The 21,260-nt window shown below is 50.4% G+C and overlaps 1 protein-coding gene across 1 annotated transcript in view; it reads left to right on the top strand.

The window, feature by feature from the left end:
• Positions 1-21,260, top strand: part of MAN2A1 (mannosidase alpha class 2A member 1) — a 1,212,885-nt gene that overhangs the window by 786,448 nt on the left and 405,177 nt on the right. The gene's annotated exons all lie outside the window — the stretch shown is intronic.

Below are 21,260 nucleotides of genomic sequence, written 5' to 3' on the forward strand. Positions count from 1 at the left end.
CTAATAGAGAATCTCAAAATGAAACCTACTTACATTTGGGGCCAAATCGTCCAAAGCTCTGTTAAGGCTTACAATAGAGTTAGTACTTATGTGTCATTTAACTAATATGCCTGTTTTAAATAATGATTATATGTAATTCTTTGATTCTATAGTTCCCATGGTTGAAATTTTCTCTGTTCTTTTATTTTTATGCTAAGAGCCTTAGGACTGAAAACTATATTTTATGATGTTTTGATTCTGTCAGAGCACTGAACATGAGAGTTGTTTGTTGAAAGGATGCTTAGTTTCCTATGATCATGTTTACTTGATAATCATGTTGGTATCCTACATTTGCAAACGTTGTATGGAATTTCACCAGCCGAAATGACCCTAATGAGTCTTGACGGAAGTGAATTGCCTAAAAAAAAGGAAAGCGGATTGGTAAAGGCACTCACCTTGGCGTGTCCCGATTGTAGCATTAAATCGACTTGAGTAAGATCCACGGATATACACCACAAGTACAAGAAAGGCAGTAAAACACACACATTAATTCACACAGTGTCCCCCGAAACATCATAGCGCAAATCCATAGCACAAGTTAACAGTAAAGCAAGTTTCCTTACACACAGGACATGGACATCCAAAGAGCTGCAGTTCAAGCCAAGGCCACACTTTAGAACCCTACGTTCAGCGGTGTAAGTTTCCTTATAGCACAACGCAGTTCCAGCTTGGGCAACAGCTTTGCAACATTACCACACATTCAGACTCTCAAACACATTCAGCACATAAAGGATACAGCACAGACAGCTGCAGTGCTAGTGTACAACCCCCCCACACACACATAGGAGGTACATTGGGGCAGCAATATCTGTTTTCCTTGCACACCCAGGACCAGAACAGGATGAGCAAGAGCTGTTGTGAGGGTGGCTGAGTGGTGCTGAACGTACACCACTGAAACAAATTGGGTGTTCTTGAGGTCTTGGCTTGAAACGCAAGAAAGACATTTCAAGTCATCATGCAAAAGTTAATTAACTTAAATTTGATCATTGTAACACCTGTTATTTGCAGACCTTGGAAATGGAAGTGCGTTTGAAAAACGATATAATTTTTTTTTTAATATTGCTGAGACAGATTTAGTATGGTTAGCATCAGGGTTAGCTCCTAATAATACACACATATCTGAAAGAAACTTTAGTTATAGATTCCTTACCTTTAGAATTACCTCCAGGCGTCAGACTGGATCTGGAGATTTTTTTTGTAGCATTAACCCTGCGCGTCGGTAGGTGGCGTCGGTCGACTCCTCCTCCGTCGGCGGAGTGGTCACCCGGATGACGTTGCGGTGTCTACTTAGATGCTGCCCCTGCGCACTGACGTCCGTTCTTTATTTTTCCGCACCAGCAAGCGCAGATCTGGAGAAAGTGTGCCCCTTAGTCATTTTTTGACTACACTTTTTTCAACTTTTCTCCTCATCTTTTTTGAGTCTTCGACTCCTGGTGCACGAGAGATGTCCCATTGTCGGACCGGCGTCAAGCCTTGTGACTCCTGTCACAAGCTGATGTGAGTCACCTCAAGTGCCTCTGGTACCTGGAGCGCGAGCACGACCCAAAGTTGTGATCCGACTGTCGGGCCATGAATCTGAAATCTTTGCGGGAGCAGTCCCGAAAGCTCTTGAAGGCCTGGCTCTCCTCTCTGCGTCGTTGAAGGTCCTGGTCAAGAGGAAGGTCTCGGGACTGGTCACGGAGCCACCACCACTCGTCTTTAAAGTCTTCTCACTCATCGGGTAAGTCGAAGCACAAAAAGAAGGCGAAGAAGCATTGTGGCTTTTCATCTACTCCCTGTCCGTCGGCCAATGCGACGCGGGACCCGGACCGTCGTCGCTCTCCAGCTCAGTCTTCAGAGCCTGCTCCTGGGACAACTCCACACTTCCCTCCCTTACCTGGAGCCGGAGCGTCCCCTTCACAGCATTTTTGGACAGCCTGACTCCGCAAGCGTGCCTTCGGGCCCCACAGACTCGGCAGGGGGCCATGGGCCTTCGATGTCGACTGCTCCTGCGCGGGAGGGCTCCAGAGGTTCCCGGCCTAAATCCGGATCAGCGCCGGTTGACCTCACGGTATGTTCTCCTGCACAGATTCCAGTGATGACGCCCCCAACACTGATTGTGCCCCAACCAGTCTCGACCTCAGCCTCACCCCCGACTTGGACACGGTGCCGGACTGACAATGCCTGACGTCGGTACTGATGCCGTAGGGTACTTTTGTATCGCTGTTCATCACTGGCGTTCCCTATTGCTCAGAGTGGCAGCCAGAGGAGGATGAGGAGGATGAGGAGACTGGGAGGGGTCTATTGACCCTTTAGCTGAACAGCTTGAAGAGCCAGACTGGCGAGTGGAGTTTGGTGATGCCAGTGGTGTGGATACCTCCCCGGACCTTGGTATGCTCTTCCCCTCATACCGTGGCTACGGAGGGGGGAGCTTCCTACGCCATGGTGTTGCTTAGGGCAGCTGAGGCCTTGGGCCTCAAGCTTCCTATGGTGCAATCAGGACTAACTTCTTGACAGAGGTGCTTCAGCTGGCACTGCCTCTTCTGAGCCCCTGCTGCTTTTTAATGAAGCCCTCACAGATATCCTTCTGAGCAGTTGGTCCAAATCCAGTACAGGCACCTGGCACCGGGCGACCCACTTTTCCTCTCCCAAAACAAACCTCCTGAGAGCTTGGTGGTCTAAGCCTCGTCCTCTAAAGGGGCATTCCCTACTGCTCCCCCAGATAGGGAATCCAAGAAGCTGGACCATCTTGGGGAAAAGATGTTTTCTTCGGCCAGTTTAGGGCTGCTGTCGGTGAACACCACAATACTCTTGGGTCGTTATACCCTTTTGGACATGCCCTTTAATGGCTGTTGCTTGTTTGGTGACAAGGCGGACTCAGCGCTCGAGCGCTTCAAGGATTGTAGGGCTATGGCCAGATCCTTGGGTCTCACAGCAACGTCTCGCCCCACGCAGTCTGCTACGGAAGGAGTGCCCCACCAGGTTCCACAGGGCCATGCAATCTACCCAGTCTATGTGTAGCTGCGGACGTGGGACCCAGCGACGTGGGTCTGAGGGCTAGCGGGCGGGCCACTCCACCGATACCCCTCCTGCAGCAGCCTCCAACCCTTCATAGTCCGAAATTTTAGGGCCACCAGAGGCCAGTGGGTGGCAGGATTGGCCATCACCTCCCCCACTGGCAACACATCAAGTTGGACAGGTGGGTTTTGCAGATAGTCCGAAGGGGCTACTCCCTCCCCTTCGAGTCAATCCCTTCCTACATGCCACCAGCATGTTGAAGGATCACTTGGCCCTTCTTTGCCAGGAAGTTTCGGCTCTTTTGACCAAGGGAACTATCAAATGGGTCCCTGTGCCAGAAATAGGTTGTGGTTTCTATTCCCATTACTTTCTGGTACCCAAGAAGGACAAAGGCCTGCGTCCTATCTTAGACCTCAGGGCCCTCAATTGCTTCATCCGGAAGGAGAAGTTCAAAATGCTCACGTTGGCTCAGGTCCTCTCTGCCCTCGATCCTGGAGATTGGGTGGTAGCGTTCGACTTGCAGGATGCCTATTTCCACATGCCTGTCCTGCCAGCCTACAGTTCACAGTAGGCCACGAGCATTTTCAATTTACAGTGCTCCCCTTTGGCCATACCAGCGCCCCTTGGGTGTTTATGAAAGTGATGGCGGTGGTCGCAGCTCATCTGTGCAGATCAGGGGTTCCAGTCTTCCCCTATCTCGACTACTGGCTTTTGAAGTCAGGCTCAACCCAGGCTGTAGTTCCCACCTCCAGATTAAGGCGACCCTCCTGCATTTTCTGGGGTTCACTATGAATGTGCCAAAGTCGCATTTGATCACCTCTCAGAAGCTCCTTTTTAATCGGAGCAATTCTGGAGACAGTGCAGTTTCGGGATTATCCTCCCGAGCAGCGAGTCCCAGATATTCGGGCTGTGATACCGATGTTTCAGCCTTTATCCCAGATTTCGGTGAGACTCACCCTGCGACTGCTGGGCCTCATGGCCTCCTGCAACCTGCTGGTGGATCATGCCAGATGGCACATGCAGGCTCTGCAGTGGGACCTGATTTTCCAGTGGGCGCAACATATGGGGAAACTTTCCGGTGTCTTCCAGATCTCGGAGGGGGCTGCACGTCAGGCTCACGAACCAGGATAGGGTCAACAGCAGATCCCTCTCCCTTCCCAAACCAGAGTTCACAGCAATGACAGATGCGTCACTCCTGGAATGGGGCGACCACATGGGAGCGGCGGAGAGATGGGTCTCTGGTCTCCGGCGGAGTCTGGGTTCCACATCAACCTTCTGGAGCTTTGGTGATCCGTCTTGCACTGAAGGCATTCCTTCCTTCTGTCCAAGTAGTGCAGGTGTTCACTGACAACACCACTGCTATGTGGTACTGCAACAAACGGGGCAAGGTGGGGTCGTGGACCCTATGTCAAGAGGCTCTTTGTCTGTTGACATGGCTGGAACATCAGGGCATATCCATCGTGGCTCACCAACTGGCAGGTACCCTGAATGCCAGGGCAGACAAACTCACCCGCTGATGCATGATTGATCATGAATGGCGTTTTCACTCGGAGGTGGTGCAAGGTCTCTTTCAGCAGTGGGGAGAGCCTTGGTTAGATCTGTTCGCCACCGAAGAGAGCGTGCAATGTCAGCAGTTCTGCACGATGGAGTTTCCAAGGCAGTGCTTGCTCGGCGATGCTTTTCGTCGTGAGTAGAGTTGCGGCCTCCTGTACGCCTTTCCGTCTGTACCACTTCTACCCAAAGTGCTAAAGAAGATCAAGCGTGACCGGGCCCAAGTCATTCTTGTGGCTCCGGACTGGGCACGAGGAGTCTGGTACCCTGAGCTCTTGAGCATTGCCATTGATCCTCTTATCAGACTGCCTCTTAGGGAGGATCTTCTGTCGCAGCAGCAGGGGACGGCTCTCCACCCAAACCTGTCGAGCCTCCACCTCCCTGCGTGGAGATTGAGCGTCGACAAGTTGACAGCTTTCGACCTTCCTCTCGAAGTCTGTAACGTCATCTTGGCAGCCAGGCGTCCCTCCACTAAAATGGTATATGCCTGTAGATGGAACACATTTGTGGCATGGTGCACAGCAAAGGATGTGGATCCTCTTCCTGCCCCTCTTTCAGAGGTTCTCCTTTTCATTCTATCTGTGGCCCAGCAGGGCTCTGCTCTCGGCAACCTTAAAGGCTATCTTTCACCATTTTGGCCTGCCTTCGCCTTCCTGATCAGCCTTCTAGTTCGAGTCTCCCATTATAAATAGATTTCCTAAGGGCATTACTCATCTCTTTCCTCCTTCTCCTTTCGTAATGCCCCAATGAGACTCTTGTCCTGTCCTTACTTATGTTATGTGTGCTCCCCTTAAGCCACTACATAATTGTCCTCTTCTTCTTCTTACTTTAAAGACTGCTTTCCTGCTAGTCATCACCTCTACCCGCAGTGTGAGTGAGCTTCAGGCTCTGTCCTCCAAGCCTCATTTTATTGCTGTTCATCCAGACAAAGTGGTCCTTCGCACTAGGCTCTTTTCTGCCCAAAGTGGTCACCTTCTTCCCGTCTTCACCCTTCCAAAGAGGAGGAGATACTCCACCATCTGGACCCAAAACATGCGCTGTCCTTCTACCTTGACTGCACTAAAGATTTCCGGGTGGACGATCAAATCTTCGTGGGCTATGTTGGTGGCAAGAAAGTTTGGGCCGTACACAAACATACCATCTCTTGATGGGTTGTCCTATGCGTCAAAATCTGCTGTTCTTTGGCGAAAAAGGAACCTCCAGTAGGACTGCGTTCCCACTCTACCAGGGCGACGGCAACCACTACTGCTTTGAACGTGAAGTTCCACTGAATGACATCTGCCAGGCAGCCCCATGGGCATTCCTACACACGTTAACAAAACATTACTGCCTGGAAAGCGAAGTCCAGAGAGACAGCTTTTTCAACCGTTCTGTTCTCCAGGACTTCCTGGTGTGAACTTAGTTTGCAGTCCCACCACCGGAGTTGGCATTGCTGGGGTATCTATTCTAAAGGTAAGGAATCTATAACTACAGTCTCTTTCAGACTAACAAGTTATTTACCTTCAGTAAGGATGTATCTGTAAGAGACATAGGTAGTTATAGATTCCTTACCGCCCCACCCATCCTCCCTGTTCTGCAAACCGACTTCTAGTAATAGGGACCCCCTTCTAGGGCCCTAGTTAAGTGCACCAGTGGTCAGTGTCTTGCATGGCTCTGCGCTTCTGGCATGGAAAGTCGACACTGCAACGTCATCCCAGTGACCACGATGATGACGACGGGCGCAGAGTTGACTGACGCGCAGGGGTACTCCTATGAAAAAACTCCACGGATCCAGTCTGATGCCTATGTGTAATTCTAAAGGTAAGGAATTTATAACTAAATGTGTCTCTTACAGATACATTGTTACCGAAGGTAAGTAACTTGTTTAACGCGTACAAGGAAGACCATCTAAGCTTCACTATTGCACAGAAGACGTCAAGACGAAAACGTCAGTTGATTGCTCTCACCTCAGCCAATAAAGGTCTAGAATGAAAACAGAGATGCTTTTTATCCTATAGTATGTATCAGCACTTCATGCCACTAGGCTACTGTTCGAATACTTAACATTTCTTACACGTCAGCATGAATCTACAGGCAAAAAGGGTTTCATTTTGACTGGCTGTTGGTGCTTAAATAGGAGTGACCCCGAAAACCATGTTTTATCCAGCCAAAGGCTAGCCAGTACCATGTAAAGCGTTTTTCAGTGATCCTGTTTATCTTGAATTAATAGGTTTTTATTGTAGTTAAACGCATATGCAACACTTTTTACCGATTTATTATAGGCATACTTATGTCACAACAACAAGAGTAGAACTAGGCGGTGCCCTTAGACAATAGAGTATTCTACAGGCAGGCCTAGAAACCGTGAAAGTGTCAGTTAAAATAATCAAAATCGGGACCAAGTCTGATCGGTTGGACTTACAATATTTACAAACCGGAAACAACCCCTTGTATATAACAACCAATGCATGCACATACTGGCCCATCTGTTCCTATTGACTCATCTCAAACCTCTTTCTACTACTCTTTCCAATGCACTACTCTATTTCTCACCCAATACCTCTATCAATATTTCCTCTACCTCCGTTCTCTAATTCGCCCCAAACCCCGTAGCACCACTATGATCCTCAAAATAACCCTTTTTAGACTCTACCCTACTCCACACATCTTTCTTTTATCTCATAGCTCTTTTACTAATCCGATTACCCCAAAAAGCCTTTCTAAACCCTTCCCTCTGACTCTTCCCCTCCACATCCCTTTTACTCATCCCAAGCATCCTCCTACTGCTATGACCTCTAAAAAAAAAAAAATTAATTTAGAAATCCTTCCGTCTTCTATACCTCCACTATCCTTATCAATCCAAATAACAGACTAACATGTCCACCTCTCAAATTAATTTCATGTTTCACTATACTAATTCACCACTAATCTTTTATTTTTTACACTTCAGGGGTAGCAAGCTCTATATAAATGCAAACCTTTTTCTCTCTTCTATCCCTCCGCTATCCTTCTCAATCCAAATAACTAACATATCCACCACTCAAATTATTTTCATATTTCACTATATTAATTTACCACTAAGCCTTTTTGGGTTCCAGAGTAGCGTGCTATCCGCCAAAAAAGTGATTTGACGCCTCGTCGGGGGTAGTAAATGCTATAAAATGCAATTACAATAAAATACAATATATTACAGTTTAACTGCCCCAAGCTTTTCTCATCTCTTCCATCATGACCCAACCATGCAGCAAAGACATTCCTTTGCTGTGGCCAAAGCATGACAAGGTAACCTATTCTATGCCTTGAAAGCCCTGCATTGGTTACTGGTTGCCGATAGATCCACGTTCAAGCTGCTTTGTATCAATCACAAAGCAATACATGGAATGTGACCGCTCTTCATCCGGAATAAAATCACCAAACACATTCAACAAAGGAACCTCCGCTCTAAAAGAGCATCTCGCCTCAAAATCCCACCATTCAAGAAAAAAAACATGGATGGCACATCCTTCTCTGTTCAAGCAGCCAAACTATGGAACTCTTTACCCCCCAACATAAGGTCCACCGACAACCACCTTATCTTCAGAAAACTACTTAAGATTTGGCTCTTCCCCACATAAGCACCATACGCAAACAAATTTACAGCATATCCCTCTGTATACAAGCACTTTTTTTTTCCACTATAGATATGTACCTATGGTTGTGTATTACTTTGTATAAACTTGTAAAATAATTATGTTGTTGAGAAAAAAATAATAATAATAAATAAATAAAAAATCATCTTTGGTCTACATGTACATACTTCCATTGTGCATCTATGTACCTTCCATGTACTTGGATCTGTGTGGCTGTTACTTTTCTCCTGAAAAAGCATATCCAATGCACTACCCTTTTTCTCATCCTGTGCCTCTATCAATATCTTTAATCTACATATACTTACCTCCTTTATGTATCTATATACTTTCAATGTAATTATGGATCTATATATTTATCACTTTCTTCTACTTTAGCATTTCCAATGCACTACCCTATTTCTCAGCCTATACTTCTCTCAATATATCTTCTAGTCCAACCTTCTGACTCATCTCAAACTTCTTCTACTACGCCTTCCAATGCACTACCCTATCTCTCAACCGATACATCTATCAATATATCCTCTACAGCCACTCTCTCATTTATCCCAAACCCCATACCACTACTATGATTGCCAAAATAACCCTTTCTAGACTCTCTCCTACTCTACCCCTCCTTGCATCATCTGACACCTCTTTTACTATACCGATCCCATAAAACCAACCTTTCTAAACTCTTTCCTCTGAGTCCTCCCCTCCAAAACTCCTTTTTACTCATCCAAAAGCCTCCTCCTATTGCTAAGACCTAAAAAAAAGAATCTTTCACTCATTCATCACTCCACTATCCTTTTCGATCGAAATTAACAGACAAACATGTTCACTTCTCAAATTCCATAATAAACTAAACTAATATACTACCCAAATAACTAAATAACATATCCACTACTCAAATTACTTCATATTTTTTTTACTATACTAATTTTCAACAGTAATACTTTATGGGTTTCGGAGTGGCGTGCTACTCGCCAGAAAAGCGATTCAACACCCATCAGGGGTAACAAGTGCTATATGAATGCAAATATTTTTTCCCCTTTTATGCCTCCACTATTCTTCTCACTCCAAGTAACTGTCTAATATCCACCACTGAAATTCCTTCATATTTCACCATAATAATTCACCACTAATCCTTTGTAGGCTTCCTGAATAGCGTGCGTCAACAAGCGCTATATAAATACAAACCTTTGTCCTCTTCTGCTATCATTCCAAATCCAAATAACTGACTAACCTACCCACCACTTAAAATGTACTTGCATGTTTCACTATACTGATTCAACACTAATCCTCTATGGGTCCCGGAGTAGCGTGCTACTCGGCGAAAAAGCGCTTCAACGCATCGTATGGGGTAGTAAGCGCTATATAAATGCAATTACAATACAATACAATAAGCATCTTTCAAATTCATATAATGTATCTGTATAGTCGGCATGTAGTCCCATTTTGTGTAAGATGGCTTTAGACAGCCCTAGCTTTTGATTGAACGAAATTTTGCACAATTGGAGTTTGAGACCATACGTGTCTTCCATTGGTCATTTGTCAGACTGCCTTCAGGGTAGTTACTTAGTCCTCAATTGTGGGGATTCAGATAATTTCCTCAGATTTCCTTGGGTCCATCCTACTGTGCCTCTATAAACTGCACCAAATACAAACCCTTCTGCACGTGTCTCACTGGCAGCAGTAGTGAGCATTCCGGGGCTTCTCAGGGAGGTAGTGCTGCAGAAAGAAAGTACTTAAATGCCCACTGGACTTCAATGCGGCACTAACACAACCAAATACGATTACGTGTCATGGGTGCTATCAGTCACTGCTGCACCTCTAGCTGCTATCTCCCGTGGTCCTCGCATCTGAGCTAAGTGGTGGAGGTATTAGTGTGATAGGAGCCCAAGGGCACTTCTCACTTCTTCATGGGCTAGTGCCCAGTCTCCGAGGCAGTCTTTAGTTTTTTTTGTTTCAAGTCTGTTTTTATTTTCAAGGGAGAAATAAAATCGCATAAGACAGGACCAGAATTACACAGCGTTAAGCCTACAACCCCTTTCGGGGCCGGCCGCGTGTTCAGGTATTGCATATCCATTGCTAGAACTCTGTAGAGAAGGCAAAGTGTTACACAGTGTTATGCCTACAACCCTCAAGGGGCCGGCCGCGTTCAGTATTGCTCATATTAGCACAGCCTGGTCTCTTACGGAGGGAGAGTCTCAGCGTCCACTATGGCAACAGACAGTTCAGTTCAACAGGCAGTTCAATCAAATCCACCAGACGGCCCAACAGGGGCCCAGAGCCCGCAGAGCAGCAGAGATTTTATAGAATGAGTATAGTTAATAGGAGAAGAACGACTGAAAGGAGGAAAGACAGGACTAGGAGAGTAAGAGAAGGAACAGTGTGCGTTGGGGACGAGAGGGCAGGGCATAAAGATCTTTCCCATGGGCCATGAGATAGTCGCAGCGCAAGAAAACGGCTAGGACAGCAATCTATTGGGGTCCGAGGGTAGGACATCGTCAGCAAACAGGTGTAGTGATCTCAATTTGGTGGGCATGTGGCGGGTGTGGTCTACCCTGCATAGATACTTGATTAATGGTTGCCAAACAGCCTTATAACGTGTATCACGTGCCTGCAATCGCACTGTGAAAAGCTCCATAGTGACTACATGCCATAAACGCACAAACCAGGCTGCGATTAGGGGTGTCTCGGGCTTCTTCCAATACAGGTCAATGAGCTGTCTGGTCGCTCCCAACATTTGGAGTGACAGAACCCAATCGTTCCTGGTAAGCGCCTTCAGGCCAGCAGGTTTGATGCCCAACAAGACTGTACTAGAATCGCCAGGCAAAGGGAACCCCAGGACCCCCCTGATGTGGCTGAGGACAGAGCATAGTAAACAACAGACAGGCCCAACAGATGTGTATGAGGTCTCCCGTCGCAGAACGGCATCTCCAGCACAAAGGGGAAGAAGAAGGGAACATCCTGTGAAGACGTTGGGGTGTGTAATACCACTGAGTCATAAGTTTATAAGCGTTTTCCCGTTGCGGAATGCTGCGATATACCTTGGGGATATCGCCCCACAGCCTGTTCCACTGGGCAGATGAAAGGTCCACACCCAACATTTCCTGCCAGCGGCGTTGGTAGGGTTGCGCAGGTGGCAGCTGCGGGTGCGGCTAAATCTGATAGATTCGGGATATAAGCCCCTTGGACTGAATGGGGTGCCGAGCCAGGCGCTCAAAGGGGGTGAAGGCCCGCGTGGCAGCCTGGTGCATGCCCTCCGCAGTCACCCAGTGTTTCAGTTGGGCATATTGCAGCCCCACAGTCACTGGAACCCGGAATTCTTCCTTGCACTGAGCGAAGGATTTTGTCATAACCCCCTCAAACAGATCCGTTATAACCCGGCAGTCCCCTTGCGACCATTTGGCAAAGGCCCGTGTACGATAAGCCGGAGGGAAGGACGGATTCCCTTCTATCGGAGTATACGGCGGTGGAAGGTCGTGAGGTCGAGATGTCCAGGACCGTCTTTGTGGGTACCGCAATGTAGGCGCTTTTAGAGCGCGCCGCCCAATGGTGCCATGCGAGGTCCCAAATGGTTCGCCCCGTCACAGCAAGGTCCATGCGTAACCATCCCTTTTCACTCTCCGTAACCGCCCTTTCCACGACGTATCGAAGGTGTGCTGCCCAGTAATAGTCCAAGAGGTTGGGACATGCCAGTCCCCCCTATCTCTTGGTGCCATCAGGATCTTTTGAGAGAACCGGGGTTTCTTGCCGCCCCATATAAAGTTTGTGAGATCACGCTGGAGGCTGCGAATGCAGGGTAACGGAATGGGGGTGGGAAGGCATTGAAAAAAGTAACTACATTTTGGGAAGGATCGACATTTTGATAGCATTAAGTCGGCCCTGCCACAACAGCAGCAGCGGCCGCCACCGCCTCAGATCCTCAAGCACTGATCTGCGACATTCCTGCCAGTTAGCTTGCGTCTACGTGTCAAGGGATTGAGTCACCTGAAGCCCAAGGTAACGAATGGAGCGAGCGGTCCATTGGAAGGGAACCAAACCCTCGAGGATGGGGACCTCGTTGTGCGGGATGGTCAAGTTGAGCCCCCAAGATTCACTGTGGTTAATTTTAAGGCCGGAAGCGCGCTCAAAAAGGCATAGGGCGGCGTGGAGGGCCGAAAGAGATTCCCGGGGGCGCGTTAGGGAAAGGATGAGGTCGTCCGCAAACAACGCCACCTTGGATCCGAGCCTGTGGTGTGAGGTATGGCGCCATGATCCTGGCAATCATGATCCGTCCCTGCCCGATTTTACTTAGGACCGCCCGTAAGAAGGTCCAATCCACGCGATCGAAAGCCTTCTCTGCATACAACGAGAGAAGGCAAGCAGGGATCTTCCAGTGTCGCGCCTTTCCTACTAAGTGTGCTAATTTGCATACATTATCAGCCCCTTGCCGGTTGCGGATGAAGCCGACCTGGTCTGGATCCACCAGATCCGGCATATAGAGGTCAAGGCGTTTTGCCAGAAGTTTAGTATAAATTTTGCAATGGGGCGGTACGACGCGCACTGCGCGGATCCTTTCCCGGCTTCAAGATTGTATTGTATTGTATTGTATTGTAGTTGAATTTATAGGGCGCGCAGCTACCCACAGGGGGTCTCCCGGCGCCAAAGAAGTAGTGATTACACATCGCAGTTGTTATTGAGAAAAGAGCCAGGTTTTAAGGTCTCTGCGGAATTTCAACAAAAATGGTTCGAGTTTCAATGTAGTCGGAAGAGAGTTCCATAGCCTGGGGGCAGCACAGGAGAAAGAGCGTCCGCCCATTCTCGTCAATTTAAAGCGTGGAATCAGAAAGTTGCCCTGAGCTGATGATCTAAGATGACGGGGAGGTGAATATTGTTGGACAAGAGCCTGGAGGTAGACTGGAGCTGACCCTTGCTTTATTTTATGCATAAAGCAGAGGGCCTTGAATTTGACACGGTTGGCGATGCGGAGCCAGTGAAGGTCTCTAAGAAAGGGGGAGATTGGGGATCTCCATGGGACCTTACAGAGGAGGCGAACAGCTGAATTCTGAACGAGCTGAAGTCTCCTCTGAAGCTCCAAGGTGTCTTCGAGGTAGAGTACATTGCCGTAATCCAGGCGAGAGGTGATTAAAGCCAGGACCACCGAGCGTCTAGTCCCTCTTGGGAGCATCCATAATATTTTTTGAAGCCACCCCAAGATGGAAAAGCACGTGGCTGCCACCTTGACCACTTGATGTCTCATGGAGAGCGAGTCATCCAGGACAAAGCCAAGGTTGCGAACCTGGGTCACTGGAAGGGGTGGTGGGCCCATTTCTGAAGGCCAGTGTGCAGGGCTCCAGAGGTGCTTCTGCTTGCCCAGAATGAGCACCTCTTTCTTATCTCCATTCAGCTTCAGGAGATTCGCCTGCATCCACTCTGCCACTCGGCTAAGTCCAAGTTTAAGAGCGGATGGGGCGTTTGCTGCGGCTGAGGAGAGGGAAAAAAGGATCTGGGTGTCATCTGCGTATGAGTAGAGGGATAGACCAGCGTCTTCCACGATGGTGGCCAGGGGTCTCGCGTAGATATTAAAGAGCATAGGGCTCCTGCGGGACACCATACGCAGATGAACGGACAGAGGAGGAGGAACCAGAAGAGACAACCTGAAAAGTGCGGTGATTCAAGAACGAGGCCAGCCAGGCAAGGGCAGGGCCGGTCACTCCAGCCATTCTCAGAGCTCGCAGGAGAATGGGGTGTGAGACCGTGTCGAATGCGGTGCTTAAGTCTAAAAGAATAAGCGCCGCGGTCTCACCATGGTCGAGATGAGTGCGTAGGTCCTCAGTAACCCCCAAGAGGGTAGTTTTGGTGGAGTAGTGGGAACAAAATCCCGACTGGGATGGATGTAAAAAACCTGTAGTTGCCACATGAGAGAAGAGATGGATGTTAACATGCCTCTCCAGGATTTTTGAGAACATAGGCAGCAGGGAGATGGGCCGAAAGTTGGCAAATATCTTGGGGTCTGCACCGTTTTTTTTTAAGAGTGGTACTCCCAGGGCTCTTTTCCATTCCTCCGGGACTATAGATTCCGGCAATGAGGAGTTCAGGAGCTCTTGGATGACTAGTAGAGCGTCAGGAGAGAGCTGCCGGAGGATGTTCATAGGGATTGGGTCCAGGGGATAACCTGAGTTGACCTTCGTCATGCAGGTGAGCAACATGATGGAGTCTAACAGGGGCCATTTCGAGATCTGAGTTTTCTGAGATAGCAGGCTCAGAGAGTCCGGGGTGGGGGGTCAAGAGGTGGTTTAGGGGGGGCTGAGGACAGAGTATTATAGATGGTTTTGACTTTAGATATGAAAAAGTCTGCAATTTCATTGCATTCCCCCAGCACGGGTGGAGTGGGGGCGGTATTTGAGCCTGCTAGCTTTTTAACCATAGAAAAGAGGGCTTTCGGCCGGTTAATGGCCTTTTGGATAGACTCTGAGACAAAGAGGGCTTTTGCCTTTCTACAGGCTCGGTGGTATAGCCTGAGTGCTGATCGATAGGTTAATTTATCATTCAGGGCGTAAGTTTTTCGCCAAGATCTCTCCAGATGTTTACATTCAGATTTAATAGCTTTCAAATCGTCCGTGAACCATGGGGCTGGGGCAAGATGGGGGATTGGTCGTCTGGGACGGAGCGGCAGGTGGCGATTGATGTTAGAAGTAAGCCAGTAGGATACTTCCTGAGCCAGGGAGGTGCACCCAAGTTTGGTATCAGGGCAGGTGGCAGAAAGTGAGGCATTAAATTCCGAGACGTTCAGCTTAGACCAGGCTCTGTGGTTGCCCATAGGGCCAGGAAGGGGCATGCCCTTTGTAGTATCCGCAGGCAGGGTGAAATAAATGGCAAAATGATCGGACCAATCAAGGGGGAGAGCAGGGGAGGTGCAGTCAAACAAGATATTGGAGATGATAGGGTCAAGTAAATGGCCGGCCTGATGGGTGGATCCTTGGTTGCGCAGTATTAGATTGATGGCCTCGCAGTCTGATAAAAACGTTCTGCTTAAGCCATTCTGCGTGTCCTCTAGATGGAGATTTAGGTCCCCAAGATCGTAAAATTAGCTGCCTTCATAGCGTGGGGAGCAACGTGCTCAGCGAATGAGGCTAGCCACTGCGTAGGCTTGTCAGGGGGCGATAGATGAAAATGCCCGATAGCGTCAGTCAAGGGGAGACCGCTATCTTGAATACTGCAGCTTCGCAATTTGGAAAAGGAACAGCGTTCAGGGAACAGGAATAAATGTCCTTAAAAATTATCGCTATCCCCCAACCTTTCCCGGTGGTTCGGTCCTGCCTAACTATGACATATCCAGGTGGCAGGGCACTAGCCACGTCTGGGCCAGAGCTCGCATGGAGCCAGGTTTCCGTTAGGAACAGAGCATCTGGCTGAGTGGAGGTTAATAGGTCGAATATATGGTCTCTGTTTTTAGGCAGAGATCGACAGTTAATATTCCAGAACTTGTAGGGGGGGGTTAGTGGCGCTAGAGGTGCAGTGTTGCAGGAAAATGCAAAGTTGCACTGTGGGCATTTAGATGGCGATTTGAGCAAGCAATCCAAAGATGTGCAAGAGGGGAGGGTGTAATTCAGGTGATGAAGCTCCTCGGAAGAGTAGATGATTGAGCTGCGGAGTGTTACCTCGGCATGGGCAGGGTTTCTGGCCGCCGGGCGCCTCAGGGCGCGGACGGGCGCAGACGGGCTTGCCTTTGGCACGCCGCCAGCGCGCCCGCTGCGCCCGCCCGCTGCGCGGACGGGAAGTGGTGTGTGTTATATGGGGGCGTTAGATTAAGGCTATCTCCGCCATACCCATATCCCGAGTTGGCCCCTCGGTGTCCGAAAAGGAGTTATATAACCTCAAGAGGTGGGGCCAGGGTTGGGACTGAAACATGCAATAGAAAGATAAGGGTAGACCATCGGGTCCCGGGGTCTTCCCAAGGGGGAGATCCCTCAGGGCTGCTAGTATTTCTTCTTGAGTGATGGGTCCTTCCAGGGTCTCGGCATAATGCGGGTGAAGGGTCGCCACCGTGTAATTATTTTGAACGACCGCCACCACCTCCGGAGTCGGAGGCTCCCTCTGATAGAGCGCCGAGTAGTAGGACTGGAACGCCTCGCGCTTATCCCTCTCCAGGGTGACTGGTGCCCCATCAGGGAGCTGGACCGACGTTATATGAGCTTTGGCCGCACGCGCCCGCAATCGTCCCGCAAGCAACCGCCCCACCTTATCTCCCCCCTCATAGTGCTTCTGCTTAAGGGCCAAGAGCGATGTCTCCGCTTTGTTGGTGCGTAACAGCCGCAGCTGCCCTCTGAGGTTGGCAAGACGCCTCCTAGATGCTAATGAAGTGCCGCCCTGATCCCTTCGCTACTCAAGTTTTATGTCCTTTGCCAGTCTATCCTCCAAGACCCGAGCCTCACGTGCCCTGGCAATCGATAGGGTGGTTATATGGCCTCTCATGGTTGCCAGGATGTCTGGGAGAAGGTCCGGTCGTCCTGCGGGTCGGCGGGGATGCATTCTCATTGCCCCATACCTCATGGAGAAGCTGCGCTATGTACGTGAGAATGTCCTTCCCCTCTTCTCCGATGGGAATGCCCCGGATGAGGAGGTTGTTCCAGCGGCTTCTGTTCTCTAGGTCTTCCTGTTTGACTTGCAGCTCTATGTTCTGCTCTTCCAGAACCGCCAGGCGCTGCCACAGCTGCTCCTGGTCCATCGTACAGGCATCCATCGTGTTTTCGAGGCCATCCACTCGGTCCCTTAGATCCGTAACTTCTCTCCGTAGCTCCGACACACCGGGGCGCACCTCAGATCGAAGGGAGCCAATTTCCACCTTGAGCTCAGTCATAAAAGTGACCATAAACGCCTGCGTAACTGGAATCGAGTCCCCCCCACCTAGGAAGAACTTCCAGAGGCTGTCGACGCCCCGCCTTACCCCACATTGCCATGACCGAGTTGTCCTTGGGGGCTGCAACGGGCTCCACCTTACCCCCCTTGGAGCGCGTCATCGCCAGTCTTGGGGCGGCCCGGTGGTATGCCAACACAACCTGCTCAGCACCCCGTAACCAGAGGGGCTCCGCACCGTGACGTATGTTGTCAGATATGCGCCACAGTCGCGCGAGTAAGAGGGAGATTGAAGCAGGTGTTACACAGCCTCCCCAGGGACGTCGACCACAAATGCTCCACAGGGGAAGACCCAGTGCACCCACTCGCCCCCTACCAAAGTCAGCCCTGCGGGATCCCACACAGCGATTCTAGGGCAAACCGTAGGACTCCGGACCTGCAGAGTCAGACACCGGGCACTAAACAAGCAATCGCCGTAGCACAGGGGCCCACACCTTCACTGAGTTGAGACGTCATGTGCACTCACCCCACCACTCTCCCCTCGCATGGGTCTCCAGCAGCAGTCACTCCCCGGCACCTCTCCAAGGATCTAGGCCGCTCCTATCCCCGATCAGCCAGGGTGGGCGCAGGCAATGCAGGCAGTGTCCCCGGGTTCCGCAGTGACACCCAACGTTGTCGCCGCTCAAAGTCCCCCTGCTCCAGCGAGCAGCAGCAGCCTCCTGCAGGGCCCCCAGATGTCTCTTGCATCCACAGTGCCCCGTAGGCCAAGGGGATTCAGCACTCCAGGGGGGGGGGTGCACTGAGTGTGGAAGACACGGTAAGCTCTAGCCAAAGTAGGGCTCTTCCGATGCTTTTGCCACTGATCGCCCCAAGCAACACACAAAATGGCAGCTCCAACAGGTATAACGCGCTACACTGCACCAGAGCAGTCAGGCCGGGCGCCCTCCGTTGGGGGCCCCCTCCAATCCCCCAGCCCTCAATATACTGAAGGGCGAGGGGTCCCAGGCTGGGCACGGTCCGCAGGGGGGCAGTAATCACCAAGGGCCTATGCCGCCCAGCTCAGAGAGTCACAATGGCGGGGGGGAGCGCACACCCAGGACCAGCGCTCACCCCCAGGGAGCCGCCGCAGCCTCCTCCAGTCACCGCCGCCTCCCAGAGCCGGGTCAGCCCCAAAGTAGCAGCTCCACTCACCCGCCGGCGGCCGGCCGATGTCGGCCCGGCTGCGCCGCCTCTCCGGTCGTTCCGCAGTTCCAGCCACGCAGTCCCCCCTGCGCGGCTTACATCGACTGCCCAGAGCAGTCAGGCCAGGCACTCTCCATTGGGGGCCCCCTCCAATCCCCCAGCCCACAATAAACTGAAGGGCGGGGGGTCCCAGGCTGGGCCCGGTCCGTTGGGAGGCAAGGGCCTATGTCGCCCAGCTCAGAGAGTCAAAATGGCGGGGGGAGCGCACACCCAGGACCAGCCACCTCCAGTCACCGCCGCCTCCCAGAGCAGGGTCCGCCCCAAAGCAGCAGCTCCGCTTACCCGCAGGCGGCCGTCCTATGTCGGCCCGACTGCGCCGCCTCTCCAGTCGTTCTGCAGGTCCAGCCATGGGGTCCCCACTGAGCGGCTTACAGCGCTGTAACCCCCGGTCGCAGGAGGGACCGCCGGAGAGAGCACGTCCAGGTAGGGGGCCCACAGGACGTCTACACCGCTCGAGGCCTCCGAGTCACAGGACAAGCCTCCCTCTTCCGCAGGCCCCAAAGCCTCCGTTCCGCTGCCACCGGAGGGCAGCGTCAGTAATCTCGCCAGTCGTCCCCAGCGAGGGCCCCCTCCGACACCACAGCTTCAGACGGCACTTCTCATGCCGCGTCGGAAGGACTGCAGCCTTCTCAGGTCTAGTAGGCCGCCGGGTGCCGGGGCGAGCCTCAGCACGGGAAACTCAAGATGGCGGCTCCTGTCTCGGGGCCTCAATTCCACCCCGGTCGTCTGTCCGTTGCACCGCCGTAGATGGTTAAAGCACTTCCCCACCGGTGGTCTAGACGATGGCGATCAACATCCACCCCACGGGCGGCAGGTAAGACCCCCTCAGCTCCGCTTTAATAGCATATGCGGATGGCGGGCGCCGGGAGCTCCTCCGGGACACGTCCTACCACATCGCTGGTTAGACCACGCCCCCTTCAGTTGTTTTTTTTTTTTTAACATCCACTGGTGGATCATTCTTTGGGGCAGCAGCCAGCTTCTTTCTCAGCTTGCTTGCCCCCTCCTCCCCCTCTTCTGAGAGACAACACAACATCAGACACTCTGTTGGTGTGCTCCACAACTGCTGCTGAGCTGCGTGTCTGGCTGGTGCGGAGTTGAAACCCGGACTTGTTGGAGTTATTTCAGGCACAGTATAGGCTGGCCTGTGAAGTCCACAGAGTCTGATCCTTCAAGGTACAATGTGGGCATGCACCTGGGGATACTTTCAGGGCGATGTGGGAATGTACAGGCCGATTTTTTGGTGACGATGCAGTCACGCACCGGCCCAAACAGTGGTGATCCACTGGTGATGAGTGAGCAATGTACAGGCCGATATTCTTCGGTGATGCTGCCATGCACATATCAGTTCTCTTTAATTGGATCACAGACCAGACCGGGGGTCGGCAATCACAGTCTCAATCATCATCATGCTTCCTGCGCAAAAATAGCACAGAGAGAGACTGCATTCCCACAGATACCGACGAGGGCCACCTATTGCCTCAGTCTTCTTTTTCTGGCTGCTGCACTGATACTGGGAACATGATGCATCTTGCTCTACCTCATCTGTAACTCCTCCTTCATGGTTGGGAGGCTCAGTCACTCTTTCAGCAGGTAGGCTTCTGGGTACTTCATGACAGTTATGAAGCTCTTCCAGCAAGAGGTCTGGCACTTGTGATGTCCCCTCACCCCTGACAGCTGTCTGTCAGGCAGACATCAGCTCTGGTTGCACAGCTGTACTCTGCAGAGCTCTGCTTTCCTTGGCAGTGGAACCACAAGTAGAGTAGTATCTTCTGTCTGATAGTTTTATATAGTCATATCAGACAGATGTGTATCCATTATCTGCATCTTCAGAACTACTTTGGGGTGGTCATACTTTAAAGTGCCCTTTCCAGGCTGCTCTCCACACAGAGCCGTTGTGTAGGTTGATGCTTCTCACAGGACAGTTTCCAGCCTGGAGCACCCACAAGGGAAGCCCAAATAGGTGTGAGGTTTCTATACCCAGCTTTCATTAGCCAACTGAAAGTGCAATCCAGGAAATGCAAATGGCTCTACCCCACCTAAAGTTACTCCTCATTTGCACAATAGAGTCTGCAGACCCACACCTTACTCCTATGATGTTACAAATGGCAGTGTTCAGGAATCTAATCAGCATCTCCTTGCCAAACGAAAGTGCTAATCGAATGTCTAAAGGAGCTGTGTCTTCTCTCCCCTCACTTTAGTGTCATGGTCTCCTCCCTCCAGCTTCAGGAATGTCAGCTATATACTTCCACTGTCTGGGAAAATAACCTCACCTACATTTTGTAAATTCATTACTCTGGCTCACTCACACAAACCATGCAACTACCTCACATTCTACACACACCAACACGCACCACATAAACTTGGAATGTTAGTGCTAGGAGTTGCGTAAACACATGAAGCGAGAGTTTACATGAGTTGGCCAGTAAACCTCCACTCTAGTGGCACAGATAAAAATGCATGCTCACCGCTGTGTATTCACAAAATGCAGTCCCCTGCCCTCACCACTCTATATAATAAACCCAAGAGAGTGACAGTAGTCTGCTGTCTGTCAGTAAGGGCATGCTTGGTGAGCCCCTGAAGCTCATAGGACAAGTCCAAGATCTTACTCGTGTCAAGGGACAGGCATGGGCCTATGTGCACACACTAGCATATTAAGACCGTTGGGCCAAAATCAAAAACCACAATACTAGATACTTGTAGTCAACCACTCCGTGCAGGGGAATATGACTGTAAACTATGAAGGAAACTTTCTTGTCCCAACAGCATGGTAATTTTGGATCTCCCCTCTTAGTACAAGAATAGGGACCATACAGACATGTACATGTCTGTACAAGAAAATAAACATGTGTATCTAGTAGTAAACACCCTCTCAATACTACAGTGCATTGCAAGTGTATGCCAAATATTCCATTGTTTTTGTTTCAAAATATTCTTATTCGAATTAAAAAAAATCAAGGATGTACGAAGTGCCAGAGAGGATTGACATTTATAGGTTCTAACTGT

The sequence above is a fragment of the Lissotriton helveticus genome, chromosome 2_1, assembly GCF_964261635.1.
Source record: "Lissotriton helveticus chromosome 2_1, aLisHel1.1, whole genome shotgun sequence".
Classification (NCBI taxonomy): domain Eukaryota; kingdom Metazoa; phylum Chordata; class Amphibia; order Caudata; family Salamandridae; genus Lissotriton; species Lissotriton helveticus.